Source organism: Talpa occidentalis, unplaced genomic scaffold (assembly GCF_014898055.3).
Source record: "Talpa occidentalis isolate TD23 unplaced genomic scaffold, MPIMG_talOcc4v2.1 talOcc4.5, whole genome shotgun sequence".
NCBI lineage: Eukaryota > Metazoa > Chordata > Mammalia > Eulipotyphla > Talpidae > Talpa > Talpa occidentalis.
The window spans coordinates 122836690-122859563 of NW_023604861.1; the positions used below are offsets into that span (position 1 = coordinate 122836690).

The following is a 22874-nucleotide window of genomic DNA, read 5'->3' on the forward strand; positions in this document are numbered from 1 at the left end:
AACTCTTCATAAAAAAAATCTAACCAAGAAGGTCTCATGTATTAAACAACAGCCAAGCTTCTCTGACTTAAGAGTTGTCCCTCACCCCCAAACCCTACTCCTCACCTCTGCCTGGGTCTCTCCTCCTTCAGGGATATTAATGAACACCATTTGAAACCATTAGTGCAGGCAAATCCCTCATACCCCAGATGAGTCAAAAGAGCTCAGATTCACTTTTCCTTACTGCTAAGAGAACCCACATCGACACTGGTAGTTTGTTTCTCCTCAGATGATCCTCACATTAAGTTACTCACAAACTAGTATTACTTAAGAACAGAGGGGTCCTAGTGAAGGCAAGCACTTCTCAATCTCAGCCTGGTCTCTTTCTAGTCCATTCTTGTCTCTTTCTTCAGAGATTGTTAAAAAGACACAGGTGAGAAAGATATGCTCTATGATGTACTTTTACACGGCATACCCAATCTCACAACTCTGAAAAGGTATACCTATTTTACATGTGAAGAAAGTGACAGAGACACATTCAAACACACCCAGACTATTTAACTAGCAGGTGGCCGAACTAGGTTTAAACCTGCATTCATTTAACTCCAAAGCTTGTTCTGTTTCCAATATACCACTTTACATTAGTGTGGCACAAATGTAAAACCCATGAAAGAAGAGGGCGAACCCACATATTTTGGAAAACAGCATCAGTGACAGGTATCAACTAACAAGAGCACCTTCAGTTCGCATTGTGACACTCAAGCAACATGGTGAGGGTATGCTGACAACTTCCTAAGGAAAGAAACAGAGTGCGCATAAGACTAACAAAGCCAAGCCTGGTTTAAATTAAAGGAGCATAGCTGCTGAATGTAAAGAAAGTTTCATAAACACATATTCAGAAAATCAACAAAAAGAAATGGGAATTGTTATATTTAAGTGAAGCATGAAGTCTAAAAATAAAAGGACAAAGACTCACAATCAAATGACTGCTACAAAAGAGTAAATTATACTCCATTTAAAACAAAAATACTTATGAAACAGAAAAATGTCTTTCACATACCACAAAAGTATTGGTTCTTAATGCAAAGTCTACCACTTAAAAAAAAAACCTAAGTTCTTTTCTGGAAGTTCAGTACCCTTGATTACCTGGAATCTCGATTAAAAAAAAAAAGGTGCTGGTTAAAATCAAAAGTACTGATGATAAATAACTACAGAATTCTACATCAGTGATGTGGAAAATTCAACATCACTGCTGTGGAATCCTATATATACCCAACATTTTTCTAGAAGTTACAGAAGATAACAGTCCTCTAAGATAAACTACTGATAAGTGTGTGGGAAAACATCATCAAAAGAATCTTGAATTGGTGCTGGGGTGCCTCACAATGTGTTCTTGAAGCACCTGGGAAACAGACAGAGCAAGGAGACAGGAGGATAAACAAAGCACCCGTTCCCTGAGTGAAAACTTTACTCTATTTTGGAAAGAACACTTTCACCTCAATACAAGCATATAGGACAGCTTAAAAAATTCTCATAGTACCTACCACGGAGCAGGGAATCAAATACTCAAATATATGAAGAATGATACTATATTAAAGCCCATAAAAGCATGTAGCCAGGGCTATGCTCTTCTAGAAACATCAGACAAGGCATCCTTGACAGACGGTAGTGGGGCTAAAATAAAGAAGTTTTGTAAAGGCTTGGGTTTTTTGTTTGTGTGCTTACGGGGGCTGGAGAAGGTGCAGATGGGAGCTCATTATCGCTTTCTGCTTTACATGATCTCACCTGACCCTTGTCAAACAATCTGTAAAAAAGAAAAAGGTAGCAATTTTGCAGATTAAGAAATGGGTTTATGCCTAAGGTCATAAAGCTATAAAATGGGAGCTCTACAGTAAGAATCTCTAAACCCATAGGATGTCCCACTGGGTCCACACCACCACCTACACACTATCCAGATGATCCCAGAAACTCCCTGAGAGAATGCTTTGTGCCGGGGTCATAGGCTACGTGTGCACTACGTCACACAGCTTCCCCTAGTCCACAGCTGGATTCTCAAAGAGCAACCCCACTGTACTCTCTGTATCTCCACAGCAAACAACGATAACATCAGGAATAACACAATGTGCAGTTAACTGCCTCATTTAAAAATGGAAACTCTTTTCATGCAGGTGTGTGAAAAAACCATGAAACAAATCAGGTTTGTATTTGCTGACTAACTGTAGTAATACTCAAATTCATCACCATTGGGTTCATCCTCCCCCTGTAAGGGTAGCTTTAGAAGCACTAAATACCAAGAACAGATCACAAAACCTGGGATTCCGGGTCACACTCTGCTACTAATCACACTTTATGTAATTCTGAGAAAGTACAACCAAGTCCGAGCCAACATCATGTCTCTGCCCTTTCACCTCCTTACTTTCCCTAGTGCTATGAGAAAACTGGGTCAAGATCATGGTTCCCAACGGGGTGGGACACTCAACTAGGAGCATTCTAGATATCTGTTGGAGTTCTTTTTTCATTTTTGCCTTCAAGTATAATCGTACCTTGTATTTTAAATTATTTCCCTTTATCTTTCCTTATATTACAGTTAGGGGATTATATTGACTTCTTTGAATTATGTGAGAAGAAAAACTCATTAGTAATTTTATTGCATGACACTAAAGAGAGTATGACAAAATACTATGAATAGGATTTGGGTTAGATAGAATTAAGAACTGGAAGATCTCAAAGGTTCTTCAGTTCTGTAATTTACTAATTCTATTAATAATTTTAACACCAATAATGGGACAAAAAACGACAAAAACCATGTACATTGAGCTTTTCTCTGCATCAGGTGTGTGCCGTGGACTCTGTTCCTCACCATGTCTTCTCACAAGACTTTCAGGGTCAAGTGATTCCTGGCCAAGAAACAAAAGCAAAATAACCCCATTCCCCAGTGGATTCAGAATGATGAAAACTGATAAATCAATACAACTCCAAGAGGAGACGTGGAGGAAGAGCCAAGTTGCGTCTGTAAGGAATCGCATGGGAGACTGCACACACATGGCGCTTGCTGGCATCTTGCTGTTTCACAATGCAAACATCAACTTCATTTGCATGTGTTCATTAGGAAACTACTTTGCTCTTGTGTGCTTCCGCAGTAGTATGATAGCTCAGTAATAAATATGTGAGACTTTTGTTTGGATACTAACAACAAAAAAGATTGTACATAATGATTTGTGGACAAGAACAAAAACTTCTAAATCTGCTTCTGCACTTAACTATTTTAATTTATAGGGTAAGAATCATATCCCACTGCCTATAATATTATATAACAAAACCCTCTGTATTTTGCTTTTAAGAAATAAATTTTAATGTCCAAAAAAGCAGCACTATTATAACAGAGGCTTAGGAATACAAGTTCAAAAGAAAGCCCTGGGATTGGCATGGATTCAGTTCATATGTCCAATTATCAATTTCTAAAATCATGTTATGAAATGTGAAATGAACCCTACACTACTAAAGTTAAATAGATTGGTGTACTCCCCTCTGATCCAAAACAGGGAAATTAGTGCTCCGTTTCTGAAAACATTTGTCAAAAAGTAGTAAAACAGAAAGATGGTGCTTTGAGGATCAACCTTCCCATTCCAGGAACCAGGGGGTGGGGGAGATCCATATAATCAAGAAGACATGATATTCCTTTACTGAGATACCCCCAAAGTAACTGCAAACCATGTTATTTATAAAACATTTTCTATGCCTACACAGTGTGTGCACATGTATTTGCATCATCATGTTTGATCATTATAACAACCCTTCACCATAGTATTGTCCACTGTTCCTTATGAGCAACACGAGGTTAAAAACATTGACAGAAATTTCCAGCTATCAGGACTTTGAAAAGTCACAGAGCCTCTGAGTGCAGAGGAGAAAGAGCTTCAAAGATTACACAAACTCGACACTACAGAAGGGTCCACTTAAGTGTCACCACTGATTACTAAATTGATAATTTTCATGTTAAATACAAACTTTTTTAAGTGCCTGATGCCTCTATGCTAAGCACTTTCTCATACTTTCTCTTACTTAACATTTCTCATCTTTTGTTAGTTATATTTGATAAGAGATTTACTGTAAGATTAGGATCTATTGTTCCAGTCCATAAAGGAAGAAATGGAAAGCAGACCAGTGGTTGCCAGCAGTTAGAGAGAGGATATAACTACAGACAGATAGCACAAGGGAGATTTTTGGAGTGATAGAACTATTCTGTATCCTGACTGTGGTGGGGTTACAAAAATCTATACATATATTAACATGTATAGATTTACACCAAAAGAAAAAAATGTTAATTAAAAAAATGTAACTGCATTTCCTTAATAGCATGATATAGAAAACGACTGGGGTAGACTATTTCTCTTGGACTTCACTTCCTTTCAACGCTGTGGTCAAAATATGCACTTTAATTTACTTCATGAAATCAAGTAACTTTGTACAAAGTTTAGTCCTTTTTTGAATCAGGTATTTCTTAGTGGAAATTCTAGATAAACAACTGAAAACTGACCTTTTCTAGAACAGCAGTAAGTTCTCTTAATATATTGTATCATTTTTAAAAATTCAAGTTAATTTACCATATAAAGTCAGACTTTACAAAATAGCCTTCCAAATTCTTTTATGAGTCCCACTACATGAAAGTCTCTCTTTAAACTAAGAAATAAGCTTCTACTCACCCCCTTTTCATAATCAAGAAGAAGGGAGAAAAAAATTCACTGAGTATCCACCTCCACAAAATGCCAAATATCAGTAAGTTCTTCCTAGATGTCATATCTCACTGGACAATCTTCCCACCCTTGGCAGGAAGATAGCTTTCCAAATTTATTAAGAAAAAACACGGGGTTCAGCACATTAAGATAATGTAACCACAGCTGTTGACGAATGAGATAGTGGAGCCAACATAAGCCAGAGTATTAAAGTAACATCAAGTTTTTTATGGCCTGTAAATAAAGGTATCAACACACAGTACATGAAAATTTATATATGAAATGAAAAAAGTCAGTGCAAAATACTGATTTGTCATCCTGAAAAATAGACAACTGCCCTGTATTTGCTATGTGATATAAAATTCTTCCAATCAGAAAGATGTGCACAAGTTAATGGCTCTGACTAGTAACCAGAAAGGGAGCTCGTATTTTTTGTTCCCAAGAACTAAAAATATCCAGTGTTTTAATTCAAGAACATAACTTACCAGTTGTGTCCACCACATAAGCAGTAACTGAAGGATAAAGTATCATACATAAAGCTTTTCCCTTCCCTCAACTCACAGAAATTCAAATTTCTATGCACGGAACCCAAAATCTTTTATAATCTGGCCCAAATTCATTTTTGAAGATTTCCCTAACTACTCATCTTCCTAACAGTCCACTCTAGGCAGAAGCGAGTTCTTCCTGTTCCTCAAGCTCAAGGTGTACTCTCTTGTCTAAACTTTCCCCCTTAGACCCTCTTCACTCCACTTAAGGAAACCCAACCTCTCCTATAAGATCCCCTTGATTCTCTCTTTTTGCAGTAAACCTTCCCAAGCTACCAGTTTAAAACAGTTTCTTCCCTTAATAGTTTCCTCCTTTACTCAGAACACCTATAAAACTTATTGTCCCTTCATGGTGTGTATAGTGTTACCAAATTGAACTTATTTTACCTTCATTTTTTTCATGTGTATCTCATTTCTACAGAACAGATATCCAAGACATCTATTCTTGTAAGATTCATAGCATCTCACACCTATTTGGTAGCCAGAAAATGTATGGACGCGTGGGGGGCGGGGGAGTAACGTGTGTGAGCTTATTTTAGTTTTAGTTTATAGATTAATTTAGGATGGTACATAAATATATTTAAGTGATATATGTGTTATAAATATCTAATGCATATACAACTTAGACAAAGTATGATAGTTTCCCCTTCCAAATAAAAACGTTGAGAAAATGTGCCATTTTTCTTGCAGCTAATGCCTAAACAATAGCTTCTACTACAGAGACCATCCAATGGTAAATGCCTGTATTTCCTTTTGATACCACTCACTCAAATTATAAAAAGTGTAGTCGTTATTATTTTGCCATATACATTTCTTTCTGAAAGTCCAGGCAGTCCTTTTATAAATATAGAAAATTGATGGAATGCTACCACCTTTGGAGGGGGGCAAAGCCCAGATCTACCTCTGAAACACAGTTTGTCTTTAATCAGATAAAAATACTTCTCGCTAAGGTCACAGAGTAAGTTAGCAGCAGAGCAAGTCTAGAGCTACAACCTGAGTCAGGAGTTCTCCAAACTACAGTGAGGTTGTAGTTAATGGGAAAATTGGTCCTGTAGCAAAGGAATTAAAGACTGAATCAAAATGATGTGATAATTTATTTAATACAATACAAACTTAGCATCAGTAATTGTAACCACTGTAATAGTTTAAATAAACTCCATAGGTTCCATGGGAAGCTGCCTGTAATGGGCATTATTTGTTTGTTTGTTTGTTTTTTTAAAGATTTATTTATTTATTTATATAAGCACTGGGTACAATCAGAAGCGCGGGAGGGTGAGAGAATTCACTACAGCCAGAGTGGGGAACAGAACAGGCAGACCGATGAAATACACTGCTGAGGGAAGCAGCGGGCGTGACAGGAGAGGTCTGTGCGCCATGTGGGACCCTCACGGGCGGCTGGGGATCAAAGCAGCACTGCAGAGGCTGCGGGCAGCTTCGCAGCCCAGCGCTCAACTGCTGCGCCACCAGGGGAGGCCCTAATGGGCATTATTTGTTATCTCCTTGTGGAAATCCAGTAATGGCACTGGAAAAAGACATCAAGACGGAATTCAAGTGCAAGGTTTGCATGAATGAGTTATATAACTCCAAATGTCTTCAGTTCTAAAATTCTAAATATTGAGGAAGAGGGATTTAAATTCCACATAGCCTGGGTAGTTACGATCTATGTGGACTTAAAAGGAAAAACTTATTCAGTGGTAAAAATCATTTCTAGAGAAAAATTAACTATAATATCTAAGAGTCAGAACCTGAAAAGGTAAGATCCAGGGAGACTGCCTAAGAGAGCCAAACTGTTTTAAATATAAACCAACAAGGTTCAGGAAGCACGATTCTTAGGGCAACACTCTCAGACAAATGTCACACTGGTGAGGGAGACAGGTGCAGCGGCAGCACAGCCTCAATCCCAAATCAGTCATTACTGAACACAAAGCCTGCATTACCTACCTTTCCCCCCAAGTTATAAAAGGATAATCACTTAAGCAGCAAGCTATGAAGAGTGCATACACATGACTAGATTTGTGTATTAGAATATTTTTATCTACAAAGTAATCTGATATAAACTTACTAATATTTTTGTTACGATTATTGTTCTTCACAGAATCTGGGTCTAATGGAACATAATTCAAATGATTTACTGTTATAATATTACTATATAAGTGACATTTCTAAAGAGTAAGGAAAAGAGGGTTTTCCCTCAACAGTTTTGAGGGTTTTCTTTCCAACAGTCTCTTTGAAAAATAGTTCACAGACCATAAAATTCACATATTTGAAGTATACTGCTCAGTGGTGTTCAGAATATTCACAGCAGCACTACAATCACCACTGTCCATTTCAGCATATTTTCATCACTTTCTCTCAGTACTTGTGGTCTCCTCTATTTAATATCTCATTTTCCAGTCAGCCACAGAGTTTCTACTGACCTGGTTCTGGTCATAGTCCAAAGGTCACTTTCTCAGAGCACCCTTCCCTCACCACCCAATTTAAAACTGGAGCATGAACCCCAGGGAACACACACGCAACCACTATTTTGCTGATGCTGCACTCTACTTTTTTCCAGATACTGATGACACGGAGCATTCCAAATGTTTTATTAATTGTCCATAAACTCCAGGAGGGCAACATTTTTTGTCTGATTTACTGGCATGTCCACCACCACCCCAGGACATGATGGACACTTCATAAAAGTTTAAAGTTTGCAGAGGGGAAAAGGGGCAAAAAGGGAGAGAAAAGGAAGTGGCTTCACTACTACAAATTTAACTGGCTTTTTCTCATTTATTACAGATCTTTATTTTGATTTATTAAACTTTGTTTTTCTGTAACATTTTCCTCCTTTAGAATGAAGTCTAACCAGAGAAACTAAAAGTAAATGAAGTTATCCAAGTTTAACACCGCTGCAGACAGCAATATCTGATTTACAGATTTGTCCCAAGTTTTCATTCCTTCAGATCTTAACTGTGAACCAGAGAAAGGCAAACACCATAAGATATTACACATCTGTGGAAGTTAACAAATGAACAAACTAAAATTCTTATTTTTAGTCTCAAAGTTGAGCAATAACATTTGAAGTTCTTTATATATATATATATATATATATAAAATATATATATATATATAAAGACAGTCACTTCCTTACAAAAGTCTGGAGTCTATGCAAAAATTAAATGCATGTTGCGTATTTCCCCTGCTTTGCTTTTCATTTTTTAAAAAAATGTGACTAACAAATACCTAACAAGGACCATAGAGTTATACTTTCCAGTTAATTACATGTATTTTGGTGCATTAAGTTTTTACAAGCCAGTGATGCTTTAGAAATTAGAAAATAACATTTAGTCCTAAGGTCATACTGGTTTAAATATAAAAAACAGGAGTTATCTGGAAGTGTGTAGAAATCTTACATACATAAACTATATTCAAAATTTATGCCCCCAAAGACTAAAAAAAATTATCTGACTAGGACTCAATTTCAAACTCTTAAATAAATACATAAAATATATGACAAATATTAAACTCAAAAGGGGATTTTAGGGCCTCCCTGGTGGCGCAAGGGGTTGAGCACATAACTATGAAGCTATCCCCAGCCTCCACAGCATGAGTTCGATTCCCGGCCCGCCAGGGAGCTACCCATATGGCACAGCAGACCTCCCCTATCTCGCCCGCTGCTCCCCTCAACAATGTATTTCAGTCAATCTGCCTGTTCTGCTCCCCACTCTGTCTCTGGTGAATCCTCTCAGCCCCCCACCTCTGGCCTGTACCCCACTTCATGTATGCATAAATTAATAAATCTTTTTAAAAAGGATTTTAAGAAAGAAGTTAATAAGCAAACAATAAACTAATATAACATTATCCCAAAATTTCCTTTTCTAAAATAACTACTTTTTAACCTAAAAGTGATATATCATACTATTCTGCTAATTATTCACTATAGGTTAGTGAGGGAAACATTATTTATGTTGTCACTAAAAATAGCAATAAAGTAAAATGCTCTCTTTTGCTACAGAAATTCAAATGTTATTGCTCAACTATGAAACTAAAAATAAGAATTTCAGTTTTATTTGCTGTTTAACTTCCACAGATGTGTAATATGGTATGGTGTCTGTCTTTCTCTGACTTATTTCACTTAGCATAATATCCTCTAGGTCCCATCATGTTTTGCAAATGGCAGAACTTCATCTTTTTTTTTAATAGCCAAGTAGTAGTTCACTGTGTATATATACTATAGCTTCTTTATCCACTCATCCATCTATGAGCACATAGGTTGTAAATAATGCTATACTGAAAATGAGGGAGATGTTTCTGAATTAGTGTTTTTGTATTCTTCAGATAAATATCCAGAAGTGGGATAGCTGGATCACATGGTATTTCTAGTCTTAATTTGCTGAGAAATCTCCATACTATATTCCATAATGGTGAGTTGTATTTGGGATAAAAAAATGTTAAACATCGGGGAACCACTTATGACCAAGGGAAATATGTGCTCATTAAAGGCAGAACACTAATTTCTAACCTCTGATATTGACAAAACTATGAAAAATCACTTTTATCTTCACCCATATACCACTAATGGCAAGGGTTGAAAAGTATGACACTGCGCAGATGCCTCCTTAAAGATGGAGAGAAAAGAAGCTGTCAGAGAAACAATGGTACAGATTTCATGTGTTGGATACCCAGTGTATGCTTCAGTAAGTTCCAAACACTCGTGTAAATGTTAGCTATGCGTCTTTCCAGTCAGTTTAGAATTATTCAGCTAAGGGGCAACCAAAACAAATTAAATCAACCATGCAAGAAAAACATCTGCTGATAATTTCTAAAGTTAATGGTTTCCAACAGTAGTACGCATCTCTTATCATAACGCTCTCCATGGAAAATACTGGAGCATTCATTGGTGAAAGATCAGCCTCAGTTAAGTAGAATTATTAGTAAAAGAAACTTGTAAATAGCATTCTGATAATGTTTGGATAATCAGTCAGGTTCTAAAGAACTTTCTGCTTACCTCAGAGTTACTGCTTTTTAAAAATTTAACACATACAAAGATCTGAAAAGTTATTTTTACAAATAGAATTTTGGGTCACTGAAATTCAATTTACCACACATTTGGAAAGAATGAAATAGTATTTAATAAATAATTCAATTATTTAAAAATGAAATCACTTTTAAAAAAATATCTGGCAAATATGGTAAGTATGTAAATTAAATGTTACACATTTAGACAAACATGCACTTGCATATATACTCTGATGATACCAATGTTAGTCATATTAAATTTTGATGGTCTAAGAGTTATTAAATAAATGGACAAGCTTAGCTTTTTACCCTCTAGACAAAGAAACAGAAACCAGGTCTACATTAGGGATTTTGTGCTGCACAACATAGCTCTTGCTCATAATACTCTTCTATAATAAAATAATACTCATAATAAAGCTAAGAGTTATACGACATTAAGAAAACACTAAAATTTTAAAATAAAACTCTCATATCTAGGGTCAGATTATTATTGGAAGCACCATAAGATAAATGAACTTTCAATAAAAAATAGCAGGAGTCACTATTTCCAGATAAAATCTGTACACTTCAAAATGACTGACTGGGCGGCTATAGTACTTACCCCAAAATGCTGTCAGTGCTTATAATATTTTTAGAATTGCTTTTTGGGAAATCCCTACAGAACCTTCAATACAGTCTATTGATTATTATCTTCAATGACTAGTAACAAATCTTTAAACATGGAATTAAAGTGAATTTCAGTTTTGAAAGCAATTCAGGAATCACATAGGCTCTACTCTAGAGATTGTGATCAAGCAAAAATATATTTATATATATATATATACATATACATATTTGATCAAAAATGAGATGTAAACATAAGGTAATGGCATTAATTTTCATTTGAGGCAACCTTGGGAGGGTAAAGCCATCCAAAATGACTGCTCTGAGCACACTTCTCATTTGGACGACATGTAAATCAAGACTACAACTAAGTATCATTGGGCCCAGCTTTCTCATTTTACCAATGAGAAAATTACATTTCTAAAGTGGTAAAAGAATTTCTCCCAAATCAACTACTTACAACTAAACTAGGGAGTAAAATTCAAGTCTCCTAATTTCTGGCTCAATAGTCTTTCCCTTACATTATACTGCCTATGGTCTTCAAAGCTTAAGAGGAGGAAAGTAGAATTGTCTTTAAAATCCATTAAAGGTTTTAGCTTTAAATTCAAATTAAGGCAACTGAGAATCTCCAAACCTGTGTAGGAATACATAATTTGATTTAAAAACACATCACACACTCAGCAATGCCCATTCCAAGTGCAATGTGCAGGAGGCAATGACAAATTGCAGAAAAATCAACTAAGGATAGATAAACGGTAATTTAGAAGCAAAGTGGTTATGCCCCAGTAAGATCTCATTTGGTAAAACCAAACTTCATTTTGCTTAATTAAAACGTATGGATATGCTTTTTTTTCTGATGCAGTTTTTTTTGTTTTTGTTTTTGTTTTTTTTAAGTGAGAGGTCCTTATTACTGTCTAATAGCATTTATGGAGCATCCATGATGTGAGACAGTATCCTAGGCACTGACACCACCTCATTCAATCTTCAGAGCAACCCTATGGAGGTAGGCACTATTGTATCCCCATTCCAAAGATAAGGAAACTGAGACCCACAAAGGTGAAATAACTAGAGTGATAACGTATAACAGGTCATATTTTCCAAGGATGGCAAAAAAAACCATCTATCTCACATTTTTTTTCCTTAACAACTTTGGTTTTAGAACAGCTCTAAATTTACCAAAAACTGTACTGTTTCCCTATATTAATCTTACTTTAGTATGTATTAATATCTTACATTAGTATGTTAAATTTCTCACAATTATTTGTATACCAATATTAATATACATTTTTATTGGTTAATATCTACCCTTTATTTAAAAATCCTTAGTGTTTATCAAATGCCCATCTTCTGTTTCAGGATTCCAGGAAGAGACAGGCATTACTTAGGCATCTCACTTGCTCCTTTTGTCTATAACAGTTTTTCAGAATTTCCTTGTTTTTATAACCAGAAGTGGCTTTCTTCAGTGCCTTTCTTAACAACTCCCTTAAACAGTTTCCTCTTATCTAAACTGCTTGTCCTTAGAATTTTAAAAAGATCTATGTGTTAGTCAGCACAGCTTGAATTGGTAGACCAATCTCTTTTGGAACATGGATCCTACAACATTTGTCACCCTGGTAAATCATTAATACAAAGTATATCCAAAAGAATATATGAATGAACTATCATGGGAGGCAAGACCTTATGACTCCAAAATAAAAGTACATCATTCCCAGTGACAGGACCAAGTAGACAATGTATTACTTCTTTTTAAATAACCATACTTGCTGCTTTCCACGCTGTTATGGAAAAACCACCTAGAGAATTTTTTAAATATTCAAATAATTCCTATTTTTTTCATTTAATAGCAGGAGTGCTTATAAAATATTATTAAATTTATTATACACATTTTAGGATCAAGTTGTAGCCAGTGGTAATTATAACATGCCTGGAAAAAATTTTAACCTACACTGATTAAAATTCTATTTTTAAAAGAAAAATCAAAACCACAGAAACAGTGCTTAGTTTAGAACAAGAACATGTATGTAACTGCCAAATGCAATCCCTGTTTAGATGTCTCTTTTACTCAAACACTGTAATTACAGAAAACCAAAATGAATTTCTAAGTGTTTCAAGATGAAACAACCCTTGCACAATTTTCAAGACTTATAATTACTTTCCTGAAAAGGTAAATACTCCAAGTTTTAATTTAATATAATACTAACTCTGGAAGTTAACACAGATTGAACGTATGATTTTACTCTAAAATGGAAGCCACCTATGAAATTCAGAACATTTTAAATTATCAAATACTAACCGAAGAAAAATTATTGAGAGGATAAAAAGCCAATGCTAACTCCCTATAGCAATTTATGAATAACACAACCCCCCAAGCCTACAGAATGGGTTTAAGGTGTCTCATATATGTTAAGTGTCTGAGAAATGCATATAGTCTCTCAAAAATTTCTCATTCCTCTTCAAACACACTAGCTTTTTGCCTCTACCATTCCATTGAAACCACTGCAGCAAAAAGTCCACTTTCATGCTGCCAAATCCAAGGCAACTTTTCTATCCTCATCTTACATTCTCTTGGCAGCACTGCACACAAATGGCTACTTGCCCCTTAAAATGCTAGCTTCTCTCGGCTTTGGTGACAACACTCTCAGGGTTTTTTCTGACCTCACTGATCTTTTTCCCTGATCTCCTTAGTTGACTCCTCCCCCTCCAGTAGACCTCTAAATGCTGAGGTTTCCTATCACTCTAACATTGGTTGTTTTTTCTCTATCCTTCTTCTCTCTCCTCCTTCCTCTATGCCAGCTTCATGCTGACCTTCCAAAAATATATTCCCAACATGGTCCTCACCTCTGGGCTCCAGACTCATAAATTCAGCTGATCACCTGATACCTGGTTGTCTAATCGTTCAATTAAACACCTCCACAATGAATGTCATGATTATTCCTCCTATGCCTGTTTCACTGCCCCCATTTTTCTCCACCTCATAAATGGCATCATCATCCATCCAGACTCTCTACCAAGAAACCTAGGAGTCATCCTTACTTCCTATTCCTTCACTCCCCAAATCCAATAAAATCAGCAAAAGCCCCATCAATCTTATCCCCAAAATATATCCTAAATCTAACTTTTTCCATCTATTTCCATTGCCACTCCCTAATGCAAGCCATCTTTTGTTTGGACTACTACTGACTTCCTCTCTTTTACTCTTGGCCAAACCATACCCCCACCCACTCATGTCCAGTCTTTTTGCCATATATAGTAGAGTGGGGAAAAATCTTAAAATATGCATCTGATTATATTATTTCCCAATCTAAGGCTCATACTGGCTTTTCCCAGAGCCTAACGTCAAAATCAAATTCCCACCAAAGTCTGCAAGTTTACGAGTTGACTCTCACCTATCTTTCCAAATGTATCATCTCCCAGTCCACCTACAATCCAACCGCTCTGGTCAGGTTTCCAACAGGCTAGTTCCTGCCTTTGGGCTTTGTACAAATTATCCAGAATGCCTAGAAAGTTCTTCTTATACTTCTTGCTTAACTAGCTTCCTTTCTTCCTTTTAAATGTTAGCTTAGTGTTCCCTTCCTTAGAGAGGCTTTCACCAAGCCTGATCACTACAAAGAAAGTTCCCCTTAGCAGCAACTCTCAGCCTCAACTCCAATTTCTTCATTTAAGGTTCTCATTACAACTTGCAGTTATTTTATTCACTTGTCTGTTTTCTTGTTTTCAGCCCGATACTCCTCTAAAATTAATTATTGGTCCTTCAATAAAATTAATTATTGCTGATTATTGGTCTTTCAATTATTGGTCCTTTTACTACTTTTTATTTTTACATGGGATCCATCCTACTTGAGAGTAACAAAAAATGTCACCATTTATTAAGAAAATTTTTCTAATACCCTATATGCTTTCGAATGTTTACTTCTACTGAAATACAGAAGGCAGTTACTATTTCTATTTTACAGATCCACTCATTAAAGATTAAGGGGTCAAGGAATTGCCTAAAATAAGTTACTCAGTGGGACAGTGGAGGTTTGAATCCAGTTCTCTTGGATGCCAAGCTAGTCAGGACTTACTTTTTTTCTTCTTTCTTTTTTGTTTTATTTTGGTGCACACTTTTAGCTTTTTTAAAACTAAAGTGCACAGTAAAGTGTACAAAGTGTACGAAGTTTTACAGTGAGTATATTTAAATCAAGATAGAACATTAGCTACAACCCAGAAGCCTGGTAACCACTGGTCTGGCTCCTTGGAACATCCATAGTTAGTCTTATCTTTTTTTTGACTTTATCTCAATGGAATCAGCAAGTATATTCTCTTCTGTGTCTGATTTCTTCACTCAAAATTATGTTTTGTTATTCATCCATATTAGTAAGTGTGGCACCTGCCCATTCTTTTTCATAGCTGTACAGGTTTTCACTGTAAAACTAACAAGATTTATTTTAGTTTTAGACATTTAAATATTTTCCAGGTTTTAACTATTGCAAATAATACTGTGATGAGCATTATTATTTTGTAGATGAAGAAATGAAGATGTAAAAAGGGTAATATGATTTAGTCAAAGAAACACAGCACTGGGCACCCCAACTAGATTCCAAAATGCCTGATTTCCCCCCTTTTTTATGACAATCAAAAGTCCACATAAATCTTAACATAAAAATGTTTTAAGCACTTGCATAATATAAAAACTGTTAAGTTTCAAACACTATGCCAATTTTTTTTTTTGTAGTGGTGCCAAATTTATTTCAACAAAACTTTTAAAATGTATGTAATCTTCCCTAACTATGGCATCAATGAGATTATGGTGCTTGTAATTGAAGTAATTTATTTCCACACATATCACTATTCCACAGAGGCTTATAGACTTTGCAAATGAAATTTTGGTTCCCCGGTTATAAATGTCCCAGATTGGGAATGTCATCAAAATATAAACAAGGAGGGACCTCCCCCGGTGGCACAGCGGTTGATTGCTGGGCTGTGAAGCTGACTGCAGCATCTGCAGCACCGGTTCGATCCCCGGCTGCCAGCGAGGGTCCCACATGGTGCGCAGACCCCTCCTGCCGTGCCCCCTGCTCGCCTCAGCAGTGTGTTTCATCAGTCTGCCTGTTCTGTTCCCCACTCTGGCTCTGGTGAATTCTCTCACCCTCCCGCGCTTCTGACTGTACCCAGTTGCTTGTATAAATAAATAATCTTTTTTTTTTAAAAAAAAGTAAGAAAATAAATAAATTTAAAATATATATATATAAACAAGGATGTCAATCAACAACATCAACAAATAGTCAACAATTTATGAGTAAGTAGTTCCTTCCAAAACTTTATATTTAAGCCCGCTACTGGAATTTAGAATGCACTTTCTAGTAGAAATTATATGACACATAGTGATCAGGTTTTTAGATCATCCTATAAATTCTAACTTCACTCAAACATACCTGAAAATAGCACTAAACATAACATACTCTTTAACCAATATGAATATACACCTAACTTGGCGTAATGATTTATAAAACTACATCTTAACACCCCAATCTCTTGTTATGTTTACTCACGTAAACTGTGGGAGACCCACTCCTAACTCCCTGTCTCTTTCTTGCAAATACTTCTGTGACCAGTTTATGCCTATTTTTTTAATCCCTCCCCATACTCTTTATGTTCCCAGATCCTGGGCTACAGAATTCAGACCAGTTTAACCCCATAATTCCAGTCCCTTAAATAGCCCTTTGAGACTTTCACTGCTAGAAAAACTTTGGGGAGGACAAAGACAAACAGGAAAAATAAATGGGAAGCAGGGGGAAATCACAAAATCCCAAGAAATCCTAAAAATTATCCTTTTTTGGGCAAATGTTTCTTTTTTTTAATTTAAATTTTATTTTTTATATTCTCCATACAATTACAACCCCCTTATTTTGACCCCAGGCCCTCCTTTCCCCGCACCCACCCACCATAGAGTGTCTCTGGTTCATAGTTGTTAGTCGATTTTGATATTTTCTTTCTTATAGTTATTCTTTTTCCTGGTCCCTTATTCAAAAAAGATAAACACATGCAATTTGCAGCAACATGGATGGAGCTGGAAGGGATCATGCTCAGCGAAATAAGCCAAACGTTTCTTTTCTAAACTTCTACTTTCATTAAAATAGTCTTCCCAAGAGGCTCCTCAATTCTTCTAGTCTGTAAAATCCTAAGCTGGTCCCTTCTGAGTATCTATTTCCCCTTCATTGGAAAAGTTTCCTATCCCAACATTCTCATTCCTCATTTAAACCAAAAATTGAAAGGTAAAGAAAGGATTGTGCTGATAATATCAAACCTTTAGTTATACACAGAACTAAAATATGAGATGAAAACTACTGAATAGTCAGGTCATTAAGGGTGCTTATTTATATATATTTATATAAATAAAGCTTATTTATATACAAGTCAGCAACTATATACAAATAAATGATTTGGAACAAAGCAATAGTTTCATAAATGGACACCATACAATTTTAGTAAGAAAACTCTACCTTACATATCACAATATAACATTAAGTTGTTTTTATGGCCCACCTTATCTTTCCAATCATTAGATTGAAGAAATATCCTATAATGGCTCTGTACAATCAACACTGACCTGAGCATACCAAATATAAGTAAAATTCAGGGAATCAAAAGTTAGCCCCTAATCTGATGAAATTAACTTATTAACAAATGAAAGAATCAATTTCTACTTTCTCTAGGTGGTGAAAACCAAAAGGACAAGAACTATACTAGTCTTAAAACTCACTAAAGATGGCAAATGACTTTGAAAACCAAAAGATACCTGAAAATCATAAATGATCTCAAAGAATTCTTAGCCACAGGAATGAGCGATAGATTCTCTAAATTTCAAAGGGAGGTTTTAAGGAAAGTAAACTGGTCAAGTAAAACTACAGCATCATTTCTTCACTGAAGATTTATGAGTCATAGGGAATCTAGAACCTTAAAATTGAAGATTTTAGAAGACATCTGGAACCATTTCACTTAATTCAACAGTAAAATTCACGGAAGACTATCAAATCTTAGGTTGAACACTTCTAGGACAGAAGCATGTCATCTCAACAAGGCATTTAAATACAGTTCCAATTGCTAGAATGTTCCCTTTGAAGATTTTACTGCACTGATTACTGCCTCTCATAAACTTATCTGAAAGGCTGAATTCACTAGAGGGCATCACAATATTAGGAGAAATCATAGTGCCAGAAAGAACCACTAAAAGGAAAGAAATCAGTCTCATTTAATAGAGTAATGCTGCATCCAGCTTTATAAAACATGTATGTTAACTTAGAAATTACTGTTTTTAAACATATATAAAATGCTCAGAAGTTAAATTGTAAAAGCATAATACTTATAACATGCTTTATGTTAAGGCTAGTAATTCAGATTATCATATAACCTGGGCTCTTTCCAGCTCCAAAATAAGGTCTCCCAATAATTTTATGCTTTAAAATAAAATAATTATATGTTTAATATAAGAAAAGCAGACAAAACCAGATTGTACATGTATTACTGCTCCTTGCAGCCATACTCCAAGTTGCCACCAGCTTTCTCCAATAAAAGACCCAGTGCCAACAACACACAGAGGCTTCTTTTTCTCCACATCTCGCCAACATGCTTTTTGGTACAGGCCATTCTCACAGGTGTGCAGTGGTATCTCATTCGGGTTTTAATTTGCATTTCTCTGATGATAAGCAGTGATAGCATTTTCATGGGCCATGTCTGCCACATACAAAGGAATGCAAATTATCACTATCTCACATCATACACAAAATTCAAATCAAAATGGATAAAAGACTTGTTTATAAAACCTGAAACCATAAAAATACACAGAAAAAGACACAGGCAAAACCACAACACAGCCTTCAGTGATGTCTTTGTGGATTCATCTCCAACAGCAACAAAAACAAGAGAATATAAATAGTTGAGACTGTATCAAACCAAAAGGTTTCTGCACAGCAAAAGAAGCTATCTCTAAACAAAAACGCCCTACTGAATGAGAGAAAATATTTGCATACCATACATCTGACAAAAGGCTGATATCCAAGACTCATACAACACAACAAAAACAAATAACCCAATAAAAAATGCAGTTACTTCTCCAAAGACTGTCCCCTAAGATTAGACACAAAAATGCCCACTCTCACCGTAACTTTTCAGCACTACATTAGAAATTCTAGACAGAATAATTAGGCAAGAAAAAGAAATGGATGACTTCTGTTAATCATCCAAATTGAAAAGGGTGAATTAAAACTATTTCTGTGTGCATATGACATGATCCTAAACACAGAAAATCCCAAGGACTCACACACACAAAAAAAACCCTACTGGAGCATTTGAAGGAATAAGATACCTACAAGCACATTTAATCAAGAAAGACTTATACACTGAAAAATACAAAATACTGCTAAAAGGAATGAAAATATTAAATAAATGGGATAGCCTATGTTTATGATTTAAAAGTCTTAATACTGTGAAAGTGGCAATACTATCCAAAGCAAGCTAAATATTTATGACACAGAATATATTGACCAGTGGCCTTTATGCAGAAATGGGAATACCAGGCCTCAAATTCATATGGAACTGTAAGGGATTCCAAGTAGTCAAACAGTACTGAAAAAGAACAAAGTTGGAAGATTCACACTTCCCAACTTCAAAATGTACGACTAAGTTTACAGTAATCAAAACACTATCGTACAGGCATAAAGAGAGACATGTAGACCAAAGAATTAGAATTGAGAGTCCAGAAATATACCCATATATTTTACATTTAACTGATATTTGACAAGGCTACCAAGGCCATTCAGTAGAGAAAGAACAGTCTCTGCAACAAATGGTACTAGGACAATAGGATATCATACACAGAAGAAAAAAGATGACCTCTATATCATACCATAGACAAAAATTAACTCAGAATGGATCTGTGACCTAAATACTGATATAAGAGATAAAACTATAAAACTCTTATAAGAAAACATAAGGTTAAATCTTCATGACCTCGGATTTGGTAATGGACTTCAAAGACACAAGCAACAAAAGAAAAAATAAAAAATCGATAGTCATTAGACACTCTTGTACACCAAAACAACACAACCAACTGCAAGGACCAACTGCATAATGAGAGAAAAATTTTGCAAATCAAGTGTCTAGTATCCAGAATATTAAGGCATTTTAACAACAAAAAAGACAAAAATCTTTTTTAAATGGGCAAAGAACTTGAGTCAGTATTTTTCCAAAGAAGAAACATAATAGTCAATAAGCTAGTAAAAAGATGATCAATGTCATTTGTTATTAGGAAAATGAAAATCAAAACCACAATGAGATCCCACTACATACCTACCAGGATAACCATAATTTTCAAAATGGAAAGTAACAAGTGTGTGGAAAACTTGTAACCCTCATACACTGCTGGTGGTACAGGTGCTATGCAAAACAAGTTGGCAGTTAAATACAGAATTACTGTTTCAGCAGACAGTTCCACTCCTAGGTGTATACACACAAAACTGGAAACCAGTACTCAAACAAATACTTGCTCACAAATATTGATAACAGCACCATCGATAATAGCCAAAATGTATAGACAACCCAATTGCCCACAATGGATGGATGGATGGATAAACTATGGTAAATACATAGCAGTGGAATATTATTCAGCCATTGAAAGGAATGAAGTACTGATACATGCTACAACACGGGTGAACCACAAAAGCATCATGTGAAGTAAAAGCAAGGCAAACATACACACAATCACATACATTTTGTGATGCTATTTATATGAAATATCCAGAATAGACAAATTCACAGAGACAGAAAGCAGAATGATAGTTGCCAGGGGCTTGGGGAGAACTGGAGAGTTACCACTTAGTGGTACAGGGTTTCCTTTTGGGACAGTGAACTACAGAACTAGAGAGAAGTGATGGTAGCACAACATTTTAACGTGCTAAGCATGCCACTAATTTGTTCACTTCAAAATGGTTAACTTTATGTCATGTGAATTTCACCTCAATAAAAAGAAAATCAGCAGATAGATACTAAATATCATAAATAATCTTATTTTCCCCAAATAGCCACAGTGCAGGCCATTTACAAAATTGTCTGGTTAGACCGTAACAGAAATCTCAACTAATTTCAAAGGGTACATGTTCTAATTATAACACAATGAAATGAAAAATAATTAATTCAAAACAAAGGACTCTAATAATATGGAATTTTAAAACTCTTCTAAATAATTTTTGAATTAATGGGAAAAAAAATTAAGGACATCCAAAACTTTCAGTTCTCAAACTCTGATGTGCATTCATATTACCTAGGAAGAGTTTCTGAAAAACAGAAGTGAAGACCCTGTACTCAGATTCTAATTCAGTAGGTCTAGAAAGGTGTTAGAGCATCTGTATTTGTAATAAACCCTGCAAATGAGGCTGATGTTCACCAAATTTCAGAAACCATGCAAGAAAAAAGAAAAAAAGCCTATCAAAAATTGTTTCATACAAAGCTGTATTCTAATGCATTGTTTAAAATAATATTTAAATAAAAAGAACATAAACTAAGCAGTCAAATTAAGATTTTAAAATAAAGGATTAATGAAAACAGGAAACTAGAACTGTGAATAAAGACTGATTAGGAAACACAAAAAGCAGGCCTCCCTGGTGGCGCAAGGGGTGAAGACACAGCACTATGAAGCTATCTGCAGCCACTGCAGCAAGAGTTCAATCCCCAGCCAGGGAGGTGACCCAGATGGCCCAGCAGACCTCTCCTGACTCGCCTGTTGCTCCACTCAGCAGTGTATTTAGTCAATCCACCTTTTCTGTTCCCTACTCTGTCTCTGGTGACTCACCCCCCACACCTCTGGCCTGTATCCCAGTTCTTGTATGCATAAATAAATAAATCTTTAAAAAAAATTAATTTGGCCCTTTAAAGAAATATAAAAGTAAGGTGGGAGAAGGTTTTATAAAAATGCTATGAACCTGAAATTCTTTGCATTGCAAAGGAATTTTTTTTTAAGATTTTTTTATTTATGTATACAAGAGCTGGAGCACAGGCCAGAGATGGGGCGGGGGGAGGCATGAGAGGTCCCACCAGAGACAGAGTGGGGAACAGAACATACAGACTGACCAAAACACACTGCTGAAGGGAGCAGAGGGCGAGACAGGAGAGGTCTGCTGCGCCATGTGGATTTCTCTCTGGCCGGCCAGGGATTGAACTCAGAGGCTGCGTTTTGCTTCACAGTGCAGTGCTTAACCCTTTGTGCCACCAGGAGGACCGTAAAGGAATTTTTTATAAGTTAATAGGTTAATAGGTTAATAGGTACTCAGAGACTATCACACAGCTTCACTAATAAGAGAAATAGACTTAATTCTCCCTGATTCAAAAGCAAATCTCAAAAGAATCTCATGATATAAATTATTTAATTTTCAAGTTAAAAAATAGTCAAAATGTCACCTTCAGCTTTACAGATACTATTGCAGTTAACAATTCATTTTTATTTTAAAGTTACTTTGCAGTATATTTAACTTTAATTGGTATTCAACAAAGGAAACCAGTAAATGATGGTCATCTGTAGAGAAGCCAAGTGCTATTGTCAATAATTAATATAAGGGAAATAAAATGAAATTTTCTTTAATAAAGAGAAGAGAGCTATGGTATATACAATTTGTGGTTTCCCAAATTACTTGGTGGCTTAACACACCAGAAATTTACTCTTTCACAGTTCCAGAAGCTAGAAATCTGAAGGCTACACTTCCTGGGATGGTCTAGGGGAGACTCCATTCTCTGCATCCTACAGCTCTGATAGCTGCCAGAATTCTTTGACTCGTGGCCACGTCATTCCAAATCTCTGCCTTCAGTCACATTCCCTCGTGTGTGTGTGTGTGTGTGTGTGTGTGTGTGTGTGTGTGTATGTGTGTGTGTGTGTGTGTGTGTGAGAGAGAGAGAGAGAGAGAGAGAGAGAGAGAGAGAGAGAGAGAGATTGAGAGAGATTCCCCCCCTCCCCTTCCCTCTTATGAGAATACACAGGATTGCATTTAGT

At 35.9% G+C, this 22874-nt stretch overlaps 1 protein-coding gene across 3 annotated transcripts in view; it reads right to left on the reverse strand.

Annotated features, from left to right (window-relative positions):
* LCLAT1 (lysocardiolipin acyltransferase 1) overlaps positions 1–22874 on the reverse strand; it is a 139903-nt gene that overhangs the window by 95755 nt on the left and 21274 nt on the right. The gene's annotated exons all lie outside the window — the stretch shown is intronic.